Consider the following 16,032-nt stretch of genomic DNA (forward strand, 5'->3'; position numbering starts at 1 on the left):
CAAGTGCGTACATGTTGCTTGGATCTTGTCCGATCGACCGTAAAGTATCGATAGAGCTGGTGCACGGAAGCAGAAGCACATCCGATGCATCCCACTTGCTTCTATACCCGCACAAAGACATCCAGCCAGCAAGGCGAAGTGTGTCCACCAATGCACTGCAGTTGATGCACACGCCTTCGTGCCAGCCAGGGCACCAGACTTCGCTTTTGTGTGATAACAACTGATCGATACTGCAACTACGCTCGTTAGTGGACACCTTTGGGGCAGGCACGAAAATAGCAGCACCACGCTGGTTTGCATTTCCATCGCCGAGATGAGATGCAACCTGGTTCGCAAGGATAGCGCCACAACGGGGATGTGTACGTACCTGCGTGTTGTGTGCCAATCCAATTTATATTAACCGGTCGGGCTCCACCAATAAAATTCACCGGGCAGATAAATGCTATCGGAGAGTTTTCTGGGGTTTTTTTTTTTATTCCTTTTTGTAGTGGTTGTTGCCTCCACCTTTTAGTTACCTTGTTGGGCTATTCGTTCGGCTAATTTGATTTGATTGATTCCACCGACGGGCATTTGCTAGCAGCCTGCGCTGCCCCTGCCGATGCCCCGGATTCGCGATTGATTGCGTGTCGTGTTGCATTATTGTTTAGTTTGTACGCGGCAGGGGCGGATGCTTTGTGATTACATTGCGCTGTTTTGCAATTATGCTCGGAACAAAACGGAACCCAGAAGGAATCGCTTTTAATTGAATAATCGCGAGCCGTGGGTTGAAGTTGATAGATTTTATTTTATGTTTAAACAAACATATCGAGCAAAGCAAACCGATCCCGGAATGTGACAGTTAGTGGTAAAACAGAAACAAATACATTTTCTTGACAGCGTGCAATGTTACGCAAATCACAAGGAGAAAAAATGTGTGCTGCCTGTTATTAATAGCTTGCACCACTTGGTAGAAATAAACGTCTCTCTTTCTGTTGAATTGTGACAATCAAAACAATGCATTAATATTATTTGTCGGTCCCATAACGTCCAGCATGCTTTACAGCGTGGTATATGCACACTGGGACGTAGTAAAAGTTGGTCCTGAGGATATCAGGGTGTCAGGGGTGGTCCTGTGGAAGGGCGAGAGCGGTGCCAGTTTTCAGATGGCAGGACCGAGCAGCCGATATGGCCAGGAAACTCGGTCTAGGGCTGCAGTCCTCCATTCACGGCAGCATCCGATCTCGGACAGCTTAGACACCACTTGATCCAGCCAACGAGCTCGCTGTGCTCCTTTATGCCTCGTGCCGAACGGGTCGCTGACGAGCATCTTCTTGGTGGGGCATGAGTTCGGCATCACCGTCCGTCAGGATATCAGCACCGCCAAACAGTTCAGCTAGCTCGTGGTTCATTCTCATTCGCAACACGCCCCGCTCGCACACACCGCCAAAGATAGTCTTTAGCAGCCGCCGTTCGAAAATGGTGAGTGCATTGGCGTCCTCCGTCAGCATAGTCCAAGACTCGTACCCGTAGAGGACTACCGGACGTATCAAGGTGCGATAAATCGTGCTATTCGTGTGTTGTTGGGGTCTTCTGAATCGCAGGAGTTTGTGGAGTCCGTAGTAGCCACGATTCCCTTGAACAATGCGCCCTCGGATTTCGCTGCTTACGTTGTTGTCCGAAGTTACGATCGTACCAAGGCGGCAGAACTCTTCTACCACCTCGAGATTCGTCGCCGTCAACTGATACTCTGATACGGATGTCGAAGCCCGCGCTTCGCATCCAGAGCGATGTTGAACAACAAACAGGAAAGTCTGTCTCCTCGCCTCAGACACCGGTGAGATTCGATTCTGACAGTTGACAGATCTTTTTTAAGCACACGAAAATCTAGAGAGTTTTTGATCCATTAGTTTTGGCCTTCTTGCCTTGATGTTCTGAGCGAAATTCAATCCTCGTTGAATTGCGGGAACCAGCAAGACTTCCCTGCTAAACAAAAAATACTAAAATCCTCAAAAAATTTGGAGGATGAAGTACTCAGCTTCTACAATACAAAAAATCAAGATCGTAATGAAAGTTCAAGATCTTCAAAGTTCTTTTAAGATATTAAACTCTATCGTCCCATATAATCGGTACCATTTTAATTCTGCATCACTGTGCCTGATGTGGATATCAGGTGAATTATTACCAAGAGTGGGTTCTTCGCGCAAGAAGCCAAAGGAAATCCTTTTACGCTAACGTAAGCGTAACACCGACGACATCAATGTTGTCTCTCGTGCGTTCTGCCATATGAGTTAAGGTAAGAAATACTGTGCCCCTTTTGCTTGCGCGTGTCGTGAAGAACCTGAAGAAAAATCTTCGCGCGCTCCAACGTTTGTGGCGCACAATTTTGATGTAATGCCGTTTAGAAAGTTTCCGTTTTCATCTTCGGTTTGGTGGTTTGTTCCGGGCCCGGCGGCGAAAGACGGGGGCGTTGACAGTTAAACTGCATAATCCCACTCTTCAGCTAGTTTTGTGTGTTTAGTTTTGGAGCGCTTTGCCTAAGACAGATGATGCTGATGGGTTTAGCTGTATGAATAGTTGTGTACACCATTATGAAATTGTTTCTCGTAAGATGGCTCTGGTAGGGCCTCTGGAGTTGATGGGGATGATGTGCGAACTGATACCCAACAAGCGTTGGATGTCTTCCCCAACTGTTCGTGTCTATCGGGTGTTGTCCAGTTGTTTTTTTCCCCTAGTGTAATGGCCGTGCACTGCTTAGCGGCACCCAAAAACACATTAGCAGATGGTTTGCGTACGTTCGTTCGAGTGGTGCATTATCTTCGTCGTTGAAATTCACTCCCGCGGTAGCGCCTCTTTACCGCCGGCTGACGAAAGACAACAAGCGTACAAGGTGCCGCATCTACTGGAGCAGTGACGGTTCTGTGCATTGCACTACCGTGAGGGGGAAGCTAAATGACGCGACAAAGGCGTGCAAAAGCAAAACCCAAAGTGATGGAGAGAACTTTATGTGTGCATTCTTGCGCGACTCTTGGAAAGGTTTGGAGCGAAGGGTGGAGGAAAAGTGTTTCCGGACGTCGAAAATGCATCACACAAACGCGAGGAAGAATTGCGCCCGGATGGCGATTCACGTTCGGCTCATAAAAATGGTGGAGACGGGAGAGCCTGGGTGTGGGAGGGGGCGGGGGGGAAGACTTCGCACACGTGGAGCGAGGTTTTATGGAGGCTAAAATGCAACGTTTTTTTTGCCGGGCTAACTGCTTTTCGGTGTGATGTGGGGTGGTGTTTTGATTTAAGGAAGATAAGTAGATTGCAACGATGCAATGGAATTTCACTGACGAAGCAATTTGTCTAGATGGATTGGGCAGCAGGCATGCCCATGCGGTGGGTGGCGTCATACGGACGGCCGTTAGAAGAATTCAACCCTAGAGGAAGTGCTGGAAGCAACGATTTCGTCCAATTAAGGAGCGTTAAAATGGATCCTTTTGTTAAATATTTATTTCTATTATCAGCCATTTTTGTAGAGGTAGACTAACTATCAAATTGAGAAAAAGGAAGAGTGGGATATTTTTTGTAATTCTTTATTTTTGCAACCCAATAAACTAGTGAAATCCTTGAGAGTCAAATGATTTTCGCATTTGTTTGGCACGTAGAGAGAGTTCTGGCATGTTCTGGCCGGCCCCCTTTATGTTGTGAGACTCTTTTCCTCTTGTTCGTTCATGCTTTTCTTACCATTCTTCTTCTACTTTGCTTAACGACTTACTAGGCCACGGCCAAACATCGAAACACTGGCTTGACTTGCTGATATGACTTATAGTTGGATAATAAAGGCCTCAAAAGTACGAGTGGACGGGTACCCCCGGATGGGATTTGAACCCGGATCCTGCCGTATAAAGATCGGCACTGTTGTCACCTCAACCACCGGGCCGCCCGTATTATGCTTCATTACTTTGCCTCTTAATACTTGCACAGGTTCCCCTAGAAAAGTTTTCCGCAATCTGCCAAATAAGTATGAATGTGGTTTTGAAGCGCTTAGCTCCGAATGTTGACACTGGAATACGGTGGCAGTGGACCATTTAAAAACAAATATGAAGGATTTGTGTCCTTAAGACCTCTTTCGCCTCTTTACTACGGCCATTGCTGATATGATTACTTTATTGTTAATGAGTTTGTTCTGCTGTTGGTTGTCGGGTGGTAAAATGGTTGCGAGGACTCGTGTCTAGTTGGTAGGTGATTGGGATATGAAGTGTATCCATGGTCGATCGGTCGAAGGTTGAAGCGGATCGTTATCGTCAACGCTGCAATGAAGCTGCAGAGTGGAGGATCGGATCTGTCTACTAGGGTAGGAGTGTGTCAAACGGGTATGTTGGCTGAAATCGGGATCTTCCCATGATGCAGTGTTCGCAGAGTTTGCTGATGAGATCTAGGTGGCGCCAGCCGACATTCGGTTCTCAAGTTGGTCAGCTTTGAATGATACGCAATCCAACAGGAAACGATTTCAGGAGAGGAAAGGATGTCACAAGGTGATGTATGTGGGGGGAACTTTGGAGGTGCCGTGTTCCAGGGCGGCCAGAACACTGGCACTGACTGGTAAAAATGAGGTTCGGACGGTCGATCCGTAGTCCTTCGGCTAGTTGAATGGCTATTGGCTTCGACAGTGCTTTCATGTTCCAGACACTGGACCAAGGGCTCGCTAGTCATAAGAAGCTATAAAAAGAGAGGCCTGATTCGTCCGATGAAAATACTTCCTGACTGTTACTTATCATTTTGATCTTTTTAGAACATTTTAAAGACTTCTACGTTCAAATTAAATGTTGAAAAAACAAAGAATATTTCCGTTCCTTACGAATAAATACACGGCATACATTTTAAAGGTTTTTCTTTATTTCAATTTTTTGTTATTTCATTTCGAATGACCTCCTTTTGAAGTGTGTGGCGCCCACCCACCCCACACGCCACAAATACCTTAGTGGCGAATCAATTTCATCAAAACAAAATAGAATGGAAAATTTGTACCATTCGAAAACCCTCCTATTCACCCCACCAAACCCGTCTTTCCCTCTTGTTTTCCTGCTGTCCCGCACCCCGTTCGGAGAATGGAAAAGTTGGCGTATATTTTTAGAATGGCGCGGCGTATCTTTAAATCGGTTCTTTTTTTTTTGTAAAAGCCGAACAAATTGGTGCTTTTGATGGCTTGACATTGAACTGTTGCGGTGTGGGAAGGTAGACCGCAGAAGGGTAATATTTTTGATCGAGCGTGGAAAACGTGCGGTGGAAAAGCATCCCTTTTACCTTTCACTTACACCCCCCAAACACCTGCAGTTCTGTGTATCTGAAAGCAGAAATTTAGAATGCTGTTTTTTTCCTCCTTTAGAAAAATATTATGGAATGTGTTTGGCTTAAACACCAAGGAACGGTGTTTAAGCCAAAGACCCCCCCCTGCTTTCACCACATTACTAACCGTGAACAGTATCGATCGAGTGGGCTCGTCGCTGAAGCTGAAGCTGGAAGATTGCGGTGTGATGTGTCTAACAGATAGAAAGCAACACCTTCTTGCTGTATACTGTTGTAGCAGGTGTGTGTGTGTATTTGGAAAAGGTAGAAAAAAAGATAGTAACCGCTTTGCTTCTTCTTTTTTGCTAATATACATTTTTCAAAGATTCAAATCGCCACAGATACGGTCACGGGTAGCGGTGTGTTTCGACCGGCGAAAGGTGTCCGGGAAAATTAAGTTTATTTTCGATTTGCTTTTTCGCCAAGGAGTGTCGAGCAGGGGTTGGTGGTGGTCTTGGAGATCAGTCGACCGTTAAAGGATGCATTAAAGGTCCTCTCCTTGCTGTCGCTAGGTCTTGTACAGAAGTGGGCAGGAAATAAGCATTTTCGTTCGGCAAGTAAAATATGGAAAGAAATTAATAAGAGAAAATTTTGTTATTTTGCCAATAAACACACCTGTTTCTATCCAACTTGTAAAGGGGGATTTCGTGATGAACTGATCAGCATGACCTGCAAAGAAAATAATTGAAAAACAGAAGCTCTTCTTGTGGCTTCTTGTGGGACCGATTTAAGACCTTTTATATCATATCTTAAATGTTTATTGACACAAGTAATTATGAGACTTTGCTAACTAAATATTTTGTGCCATAAAAATTAGAAAGGCCTTTACCCAGACGGTCTGACCACACGGCAGGGCAGGGGCACAAATCTCATCCTGGCCCTTTCCCTAAGTCTAATAAACTAACTAAGTCGATGGCACTACCATGACCTGGTAAGTCGCTAAGCTAATAGGGATGAAGCAGCCGGTTTGTTGCAGAGACTGGCAAGCAAACAATAATTCATATGGATGACGAATATAGCTCCTTTCTTCAGAATTTCTCTTTTTTTGCCCATAAGTTATAGATTCCGTCCAGCACAAGTCTTTTGACCAGATGTTTGACAATAAATTGCTGTACGGAAAAAGTACAAGTCCTTGAAGTTTTGCCTTTAATAGTTAGTCCTCACTATGGGTGGACGGATCTGGATGGGATTTGAAATCTGGGGTCCTGACGTTTGAAGACTACACCACACGAGTCGCCCCTTAGTTTAAGATCGCGAAGTCTTTTTGTAGAACAATCCAAAATTTAAAATCTTCTTATAAAGCCGATCCCTGGCTGCAGCTTCCCATCTATGTAGGCACCCGATCCCCGACAGGTCTCCCTTCACCTGATTCAGCCAACGAACTCGCTGTGCTAATAATCCCCGACGCCTTGTGCCGAACTGGGGGTCTCTGACGAATACCTTCTTGGCGGGACATGCCCCAGCCATCGTATCCTGCCGGTCTTCGCTACTGTCAGGATGTCCGGTTCTCCGTGTAGCTCAGCAAGCTCGTGGTGCATCCTCCTCATCCTTCAAGTGCGCTTGCATCCTCCGCTCGGATGGTTCAAGACTCGGGTGCCCTATAGGACCACCGGGCGAATCAGTGTGCGATAAATCTCACATTTCGTGCGATCTCGAAGTCTTCTGGATCTCAGCAGACGGTGAAGCCCGTTGTAGGCACGATTCCCCTGCACAATACGTTTCCGGATTTCGCTGCTGACATCGTTATCCGAAGTTACGACAGTCCCAAGATAGCAGAACTCCTCTACCACCTCGAGGTTGTCGCCGTCGACTAACACGCTGCTTCCCACTCGGGCTCTATCACGATCAGAGCCTCTGGCAAGCAGGTATTTTTCGTCTTCGTCGCATTGATCACACCTGCGCTGTCGTCTTGCCAACGATATCAATGTCATCCGCATTCATTTTTGCTGAAGTTCATATTTGGAATGTTTCCATCCGGAGAAGCCAAAAAAATCTACTTTAAAAGAATCCAGGCGCAAATATTAACCATTTGTTCAAAAATTTGTATTAATAATTGTTATTTTTTCCGGATAGTTATCCGGGCCAGAAGCAGAAGACTCATAAAGAACGGTCGGGCCTCTATTGCTTACAACTAATTTACAAATAGGCGTTTGCCTTTCACCTTAGTTAGGAAATTATCCTCCCTTCGAAACAGGTAAAAGGCACCATATCCCAGGTGTCCTCGGTAGTGAAAATATTAATTTTATCACCACCGAATCGAATACATCCAACTAACTGCATGTCCAATTTCTTTCGCACCGCTCAGCGCGCACTTTCTAAGCGCTGTCCGTCATTGTGTGCCGCAGATGCGAATAAATTGTTTCTTTCTCCAAATGGAAAGGCGAACCAAATGTAGCCAAGTTTCTTAATTTTCTTCGGATTATATTTTCCCACCTACTGGGCGAATGGAAATGTATTTCCCCTCTCATCCCCTCGCTCTCTCTTCCTTCTCCTATACTACCTCATTCACTGTAAACTCAAAATCAAATCCATCCATCATTTTTCCAAGTGCCGCATCGACGTGATCCCAGGTGAGCTGGGATCGGCTGGCGGAAAATGAGGCGTAAATTCTTGCCACCCCTTTCAACCTACCTCACGCAACCCCCCCCCCCCCCCCCCCTCCCTTCTGCGTCGAGTCAACGATCCTTCCAGCAGTGAGTGTAACACGAATTTACAATTTTTTGAAAATGAAAAACCCAATCCCATCTTTAACAGACGCGTTCGTGTTTCGGTGCGAGAGAAGAAGCGAGAAAGGAATTTAGAGTGTCGCCGATATATTTCGCCACTACCGGCACCATCCATCCCTCCCGCCCATCGTTGACGGGCGGATAAGTTTAACGAAAAGTCAAGCGCAAAGCCGACGAGAGGAAGAAAAAAAATACACTCGAAGCAGTCCATTTCTGAATGTGTTGCGTCATTTTGACTTCGTTGAGGGTTTAGTCGGGAAATTGGTGCGATGTCAAAAAAAACTCCACACGACGGTTGCCCAAAATTCATGTGTGTGCGCACCTGTGTGTTTTCTGCTGCGTGGAGCGACAAATACAAAATTTATTTTAACTGCTTGTTGCTAATGATTTCTCAGTGGTCCTCAAATCACCCATCTTTTTTAAAGTGTTTTTATAAGGTAACTAGATTTCTCTTCTTCTTGGCTTAACGGCCTCCGCCTCTACACTTAGTCGTGTCCTGGGCTTGGCTTACTGGGTTACAACACTCTAAGAGTTATTGAGCACGTAGTAGGATCATCGTAAAAGTCCTCACAAACTTCGGGAGAGAACGGTCCGAGATAGGATTTGATCACCGGTCCTGCCGTTTAAAGACTAGTGCCGCTGTCGCCTACACTATTGGACCGCCCTGATAAGTAGCTTGCTATCGCGTAATATATCTGTTCCTTGTAGTTGTAGCACAACGATAGCAGCCACCAGCGGCTGCGTTTAAGTGAGATGTGTTTAACAGAACGATCTCGTCTTGTTTTACCGATGTTTGTTTTGCTTCCTTTTTTTGTTCTGTGTGACCGATCAGCTCATCAATCATCCTTCCTTGTTGCGCGCCGGCGCACGCCTCTAGCAAAAGGATGCGATAAAAGGTTACCACAAAACGAAGAGTGTACGGTGTACAGCGGACGTACACTGTCCGGATGATACGAGCTTTTAAAATCCCCACTCGGTAGGAAAAGGAACGAATGGAGGAAAAGGTTTGTTAACAGCTTGTAAGAGGGCAGACCGTACTATCGTATGATTGTTCCTGTAATATGTAATGTATTAATTAGCTTCCGAGCGAGATAGTGTGGTGTGAGGGTCGTTTCTCGTTGTTCGCCTCATTAGCTTATCGGTTTCGGTGGGTGAGGGTTGGGCACGTGCAGCGAGCGAAGGCATCCCAAGGGATGGTTTGGGTGCATTCCCTTGACATGTTTCTTCCCTCCTTCCCACCTGCGGGGGTTACCGCCTTCACCGGCGTGACCGAAAAACTGGAATTGGTATGATCGGTCATGTAATAAAAGAGCCCCGATTGTGTGTCATCCGCAAGGTATTGGATGGAGGAGATGCGGATGAGGGGTGGGGGAGGGGGGGAAAGAAGGGGGAAGTACGTGGGTGGAAGGTTGATCGCGGCACGTCGATTGCCGTACGCGAAGGTTTTGATGTTGACGAGCGTGCTCGCCCGACCTTTCCCACTCTCTCTCTCTCCGTCTCTCTCTCACCCCCTCACCAGCTCATTGCTATTTACAGTACTTAGCCGAGCCGTTGCGTCCCTTGTGAGATACGCAGTCGAATGGTGGCGATAAAGCGAAACTAAGCGAGAAGACAAATGGGTGACCTGCAACCAGAACATTCCCTGCCGTTGTTTTTTTTTTTTTTAATCGGTGCTGGTTTGCATTTTGTTTTGGCATTTAATACAAATCGAAAAATTCCATACGTTCGTGTGGAAGCGCATGTGTAGAAGAAAAAAACATCGAGAACTTGACTTTAAAAACTCTGAGGAATTGTGGATTTCCACACACAAGAAAAAAAAAGGGAAAGGGAATGCTTTTTGTCCACGGAAAGAAAACCGACAAACCCGGACCGGAGTTTGAGTCGAAAACACCCAAGCAAACAAGCTGATGTCCCATCCCGTGTGCCATCTTTCCGCGATTGTTTCTTCCTTTCCCAATCTACGAGCTTGAGGTGCTATTTTTCCAATGTCAAGTCGTCTTCGTCCACTCGCGAAAAAAAGAAAGAAACGGTTGCAGCTTCCTCTGACGCAAACCGACCATCCCATCCATCCGGGGAAGGTAGGCACGGCGTCGTATAGTGCGCATTGTATGTCTATCTGTGTCTTGCTGTTGTTGTTGTTTTTGCCTTTCTGTCGCAATTATGATGGCGATGGAAAAACTGACAAAAAATGTTAAAAGAAAATGCAAATGTCAGTACCTCGACACGGTGTACTGACAAAGATACACTCTGCTCGGATGGCTCGGATAATAAAATTCGACTTCGAGGAGATTGAGGTTAGGCGTGAAGGGGATGGGAGTGTTAGGTAGGTAGTGGAAAATAGATAGAATAGAAAGTTTTCCCTTCACCAACGCCACCAACATCGATAAAGTGGATCCAATCGCACTCGGTGCGTAAAGAATTAAGAGGATTTTTAATGACTTGGAAACATTTTTTCCTGATGTGTTTTGACGCTGTTTATGAACGCTGGATCTTGTACGTTTTTATCATCTAATTCGCGTAAACTTTCTGGCTGGTTGTTGTTGTGGTTGCAATTTTTCGGTCTGAAGTGGAATACCCATGCTCAAGCCATCACTCGTACGCCTCAACCCACCACTTAGTCCATTTTCTTATCGCACTCGAGCCGGACGGATCCTTGAACGGTAGCAAATTACCAGTCGGGTTCAACAGAAAACAAAGTCACTCTCGAGTGTTTGTTGTGGTGGCCTCGTTTATCAGTGACTTCTTGTTTTTTTTTCGAAACACGCGGACGTTATTTCGCCCGCAATTGACGCCAACCGCAATAAATCGTGCACGAATCGTGCGTGAACTCCGCAAAACTCCGAGATGCCGTGGGGTTGATCCATAAATTTGCGAATGAAATGACGAGAACGCCCCACTCCTCCCCCACACAGAGTTGCAGCGATGTTGCAATTAATGTCGGAGCAGTGAAAGAAGTTGTAGTTGGTGCGAGACTCCCCCATTTTATTTCTGTTTAATGTACATCTACATCCTTCGTTTCCGGCGGGGACCGTTTGGTGGCGTAATGGCGCTGTTGCTACAGTGTCACATTGGAATGGCGTTGTTCTTCACGCGCCACACTGCGCGCCGGCCGTCTGTTTCCAACATAAAACCTCGTGTGTGAAGAATAATTATTAATAAAAAACGGGCATATTGTCCATTATCGCGGAGACGGGAGCCGTACCCGTACACCGAAATGTTAAGGATGTTAACAAACGAAGTTATCCACTGTTGGGGTGTTGTTGTTGTTGCAGGCAACGGTCAACCAAGACGGGCACATTGTGGAGGGTGAGGAATGTTTCGTCTCGCATACTAATGGTCACATTTTTGTGGTTTTGTGTGGATCGCCGTCCACCACGAAAAACCAAGGGAGAACAGGACGCACATCGAATCCAAATATATCTATACACATATCGTCCCAGTGCGCGCGCGGTGTTTGTCTGTTCAACGGTGTCGTCTCCTCCAACAAACGAAGTGGCCGACCGGTGCACGGGTACGCGCTGGAGTGGTGGACGTGTACGAAGAGCTTTTGGGTGAAGAAGTTTGGATGTCCCTTCGCGTGTGACCACACGCGGCCACGATGGACGCGCGATCGTCATCCAAACCTTCTTGTGCGTGGGGAATGTCTTTCGAGCGACGACATCGTGTCTGAGCGTTGTCTTACACACACTAACACACACACACACACAAACACACACACATCGGGGATCACATAATCTAGCATCGGTTTTGGGTGGGTGCGTGTTTTGATAGTTTTGGAAACGGTGTGACAGTTGAATAGTCTAGAGTTTGGTCCAAGAATGTCATGAGTCCTGATGTACCTTCGGTACCATTTTTACCCTAGCCAGCAGGTCTCTGAATCATGAGTAAAATGCAATTCACGCACTTCAAGCGTGATCTAACCCCCGTTGCGCTCAAACTCTTGAGCAGGTCTTCGACGACTTGAGAAATCCAGAATGCAGCGTAACTTCAACGCTCCAAGACGCCAACTCTCCAACTTTTCTGAGCTCCGCTTTTTTTTCTCTTCTACTTAGGGTTTCTGCACGCTGCAATATAACTCGTGCACTCGTTACATGGAAGATACAGCTATTTTTGTCGATCGATCAAGAGAACACTCGTATAAAGAGACCCATTCTGGCTGGCACGTCTCTGAGATTCGACGCGAATAAATTCCCAACCGCGCTTTAGCGTTGGGTTTAATTTAGTAGCTTAATCCCCATCCCATTCAAAAGGTTCTTGAGCCGATTACCGAACGTCAAATTTATGTCTTCGCCCGTACGGTTCTGCCCCAAACATCATTTTCTGGTGACATAAAAACGGCATCATAAATGGCCGGGAGAAGCAACATTTGTGGCGTCGTCCAGCTGCGAGAAATTTTCCTCGCGAGCGGCAAGCTGCTTTGGGTGATTGGTACACGGGGTTGGTGTTGTTTGTCCGCTTCTGGGGATTAGATGCGTGTTTCATTTGTTTGTTTTGATGTGTGTGTGTGTATGTATTTTTTTCCTGATCTCTTCTGCTTCTTCTAAACATTCAATTAACATTCAACGATCTTTCCACGCGCTTCCATCCTGTTGGAAGTGATAGTGTTACATCGTGCGTGTAAAAAAAAAAGCAGCAGATGATACGGCTTCCCGCGATTGAGCGCGCTTGTGCAATGGCGGCCCGTGGTCCGTTGATGACGTGATGACTAGTTTGACAATTGTCACCTCACGAAGGGTTTAAGCGCAACCTTTTTTTTTTTTTTCCTTCAATTTTGTTTTCTTTATTTCGAAGCCGTTCACTAGTATAGGCTTAGTTTGCGGGCAACAGAGTGTTAATTAATAATGCGGGCTTCGAAACAGTCTCTTTGCAATGATGGAAAACGCTTTGTGGTCCAGTTTGTTGGCACCAGGAAATGGATACCGGATGACTGCTATTCTTGGCATTATCGGCGTCATCCGGATGAATGTTTTATTACGATGCAACTAAACGCGTAAAATCTACATCCACTAAGCCCAGCCGAAAATTCTAGTGACCCAGTTCGGTATGAACTTTTCCTTCCGGGTACGATTTAGCCCGTCTTCCACACAGACAGTTATTAGCAAAACCTCGATGGATGGACAACTTCATGGGTGGTTGAATTCGCCACATCGGCGGCTTTGATTTTATTTTCCACTTCCCTGAGCACATCGCTGTTCGAGATAGGATGTCTTCCGCCATTCGATTATTCCAATTTTGGTTTTATTGCGATTGGCGGTGATAAAGTTACAACACTTTGCTGGTACAGAATTGTGAGTTTTTTTAACATTCGAAAAGTTCTGGTTTGTTGATGTCCAGTATCCGGATAATTCGATTTGATTTGAAGCGGTAAAGATGCAAATATACATCTATACGGGGACCACCTACACCAGGCTGGAACCTGTGTGGATAGTACCGCGCATAGAAATTGTCGTGAAAGGAGGACGACGCGAGCGAGCGGTTGGAGAATGTAAAATTGAGTGACGCAACACCGAACCCGGGTGTCCTTTTAAATATCCATCTTCCCGGTCCCCGTCAAATGGATCGCTCTGTGTGTGACATTCCCGACCGACCCGAACCGTCAACTTCACGCTGACGAGCTGTGTACTTGGTCCTTCTCTTCTATCACAAGCCGTGGTTCGGGAAGGTCCATCTTTCAATCGATCGGCAAAACCTCTCCGTGTTTTGTGATGGAAGCGTCTTCAGTTTAGTGAGTGTAGAGACGACAACACCCGGTGAGTTATTTGTGGGTACCGCCGAGATTGCAACGGCTCGGTGCAGTTGTGCGCGCACATGGTTGCAATTACCGGTCGCCTGGTTTCGCATTATATTGCACCTCGCCACAGGGGGTGCTGGGAGTGGGTGTGGTGCAGGCGAGTGTGAACTGTGTCGTTCCGAAATAGCAAACCGTGGTTTCGCCGCTGTTGGTTGCCAATGGATCGTTTTGTCGGATCGGTTTAGGTCAGGCCAGAAAATGAAGTTTTATTGAAGTGCTGGAGCCTCAATATCCAGACATCCGACATCACTCTGTGTATGTGTGTGTGTGTGTGTGAGCTGAATGACACTAATATATAGTCCGTTGGTTTTCTGGAGATATAACGTCAAGGTCCATGTCCGTGAGAAGCACCGCGGCCAAGAACACGCTAATGGATGGGACCCCGGAGCGTGCGGAGGTCAAATGTCAAACGATGGCCATTTCTTCAATAATGCGCGTTTGCGCGCCTCTACCCAGCTTTGGAGCGTCATCCTCCCTTCTGCTCGCCGGTGTCAATTGGTTTCGTCGGTACCGGTTGTCTCATCTCGTTAACTTGCGTCCACCATACAATATCCGACAAACATGATTGAGCCTCGTAGCAATGTTTTTAAAAACTTCAGGCTCAAACAGTGCTCTGATTGAGAGTGCAAAACAAAACAACAACAAAAATCATAAACTTTTGAAGCAAACTGCCTGAAAATGTCATCCACAACGGCACAACGACAGAGAGCACACCGGCACGGTATGTAAACAGAAACCGAAAGTGATTCCAATATGTATGTTTGTGAGTTTTGTTTTTTTGTTGTTGTTGCATTGCGTGGCGTCGTGTGCTTTGCTGTGTGGTGTGTACCCGTCGGTCTGCCGTGCCGTCACGGCGCCCACCGACCAAAACCAGTTTCGCACGCGTCTCGTATGACGCTAATCGAGCCGCGGGATGCGGGCATCGCCACCATACTGCTACTATATGCTGCTGCCGCTACTACTGCTGCGTCAAAGATCGATGACAGGGCTGACCCGAACACGTCAAACCGAGAGCTGGGCGAGCTGCCGGGACCCTTCATCATTGGGGCGGGTACGTCCGAAGAATCCGGACCCTCGCGGCTCGCTTCGAGAAGGAATTTGTTATTGTACGGCAAGATATGGAATGTTGGGTGCCCGGGTAGAGAGACGGAGAAAGGCAGGGGAAGAGGGAGAGTGAGTGAGATCTCGTCACACACTAATGTGCTTGTAGAAGTAGTACCACCAAGCGCGAACTTCAGCTTGATATTGATTTTTCAGATGCTGATTTGCTATTCCGAAATAATTCATCAGAACGTTGGCGTCAGGGCGGGAGCAATTAATACAGGCTTGCAAGAATGTGCCGGTGATGCCATGGAGGCAGGCTATTGGGATGGGATGTTGGAAGTTATATTCTACATTGCAAACATGGTACCAAGTGTTTCCCACCGATGTGAACTTGTTGGTAACACGCAATGGACGTAATTGATTTTCATATTTTAATTCCACTCCAGAGTCCGCAACTATGTTGTCCGCGTTGGAGCGTAATGATGACTGTTTCTAACAGACATTTCAGGTGCAAAAACAAAAACTAATCCGAATCAAATCCAAATCAGTCTAAGGGCAGGGATGATTACATATGCAAATGTGTGTAAGCGTTGCCGCGTTGGAAAGAGGAAACGGAGAAGTATCGATCTAGCGCGCTAGAACCGGTTGTACTCGGTGTAATACACAAGACGCTTTCGTGGCGATCTTCCCAGCCTCATCTGCCTCGTCGTCTCGGCGCGATGGTGGTTGATGGAAAACGCAAAGGCACCACACGGTGTACAAATGTGACCCTTGAACGTGGGGCGAAACAACTGTTTACGAGCTGTTTAAGTGATCCTTTGGCCCAGGAAGCAAGACGTGGGCGCGAGCTCTGCGCTGGTGCAAACACCTGCGTTGCATAGTAAACATTGCGTGTTCTTCGCACAAGTCGAATATTTCTGATGTGTCTCCTCCGGTCGTTCGCAAGTTCGCCGTCTAAGCTAATGCTTAGGAGAAAAAAAAACCACCACATTTGAGCAGCTCTCGTGCCGAGGTACTTGAGAAGAAATTGAAAGAAGCAAATGTCTGCCGCGCGTTGTTTTGTGTAGGGGTGTTGATCCTTGAAAACTACTCCAGAGATACTCGGCCTGTCAGCCGGATGTTGAGGAAATGATGTTTCCTATCAACAGTAGCTCCATGGCACGG

General features: G+C 46.7%; 2 protein-coding genes across 5 annotated transcripts in view; one reads left to right on the forward strand and one right to left on the reverse strand.

Annotated features, from left to right (window-relative positions):
* LOC126562509 (uncharacterized) overlaps positions 1–16,032 on the reverse strand; it is a 301,387-nt gene that overhangs the window by 262,299 nt on the left and 23,056 nt on the right. The gene's annotated exons all lie outside the window — the stretch shown is intronic.
* Positions 1–16,032, forward strand: part of LOC126558897 (V-type proton ATPase subunit d) — a 401,974-nt gene that overhangs the window by 138,509 nt on the left and 247,433 nt on the right. The window lies entirely within an intron of this gene.

The sequence above is a fragment of the Anopheles maculipalpis genome, chromosome X (assembly GCF_943734695.1).
Source record: "Anopheles maculipalpis chromosome X, idAnoMacuDA_375_x, whole genome shotgun sequence".
Classification (NCBI taxonomy): Eukaryota; Metazoa; Arthropoda; class Insecta; order Diptera; family Culicidae; genus Anopheles; species Anopheles maculipalpis.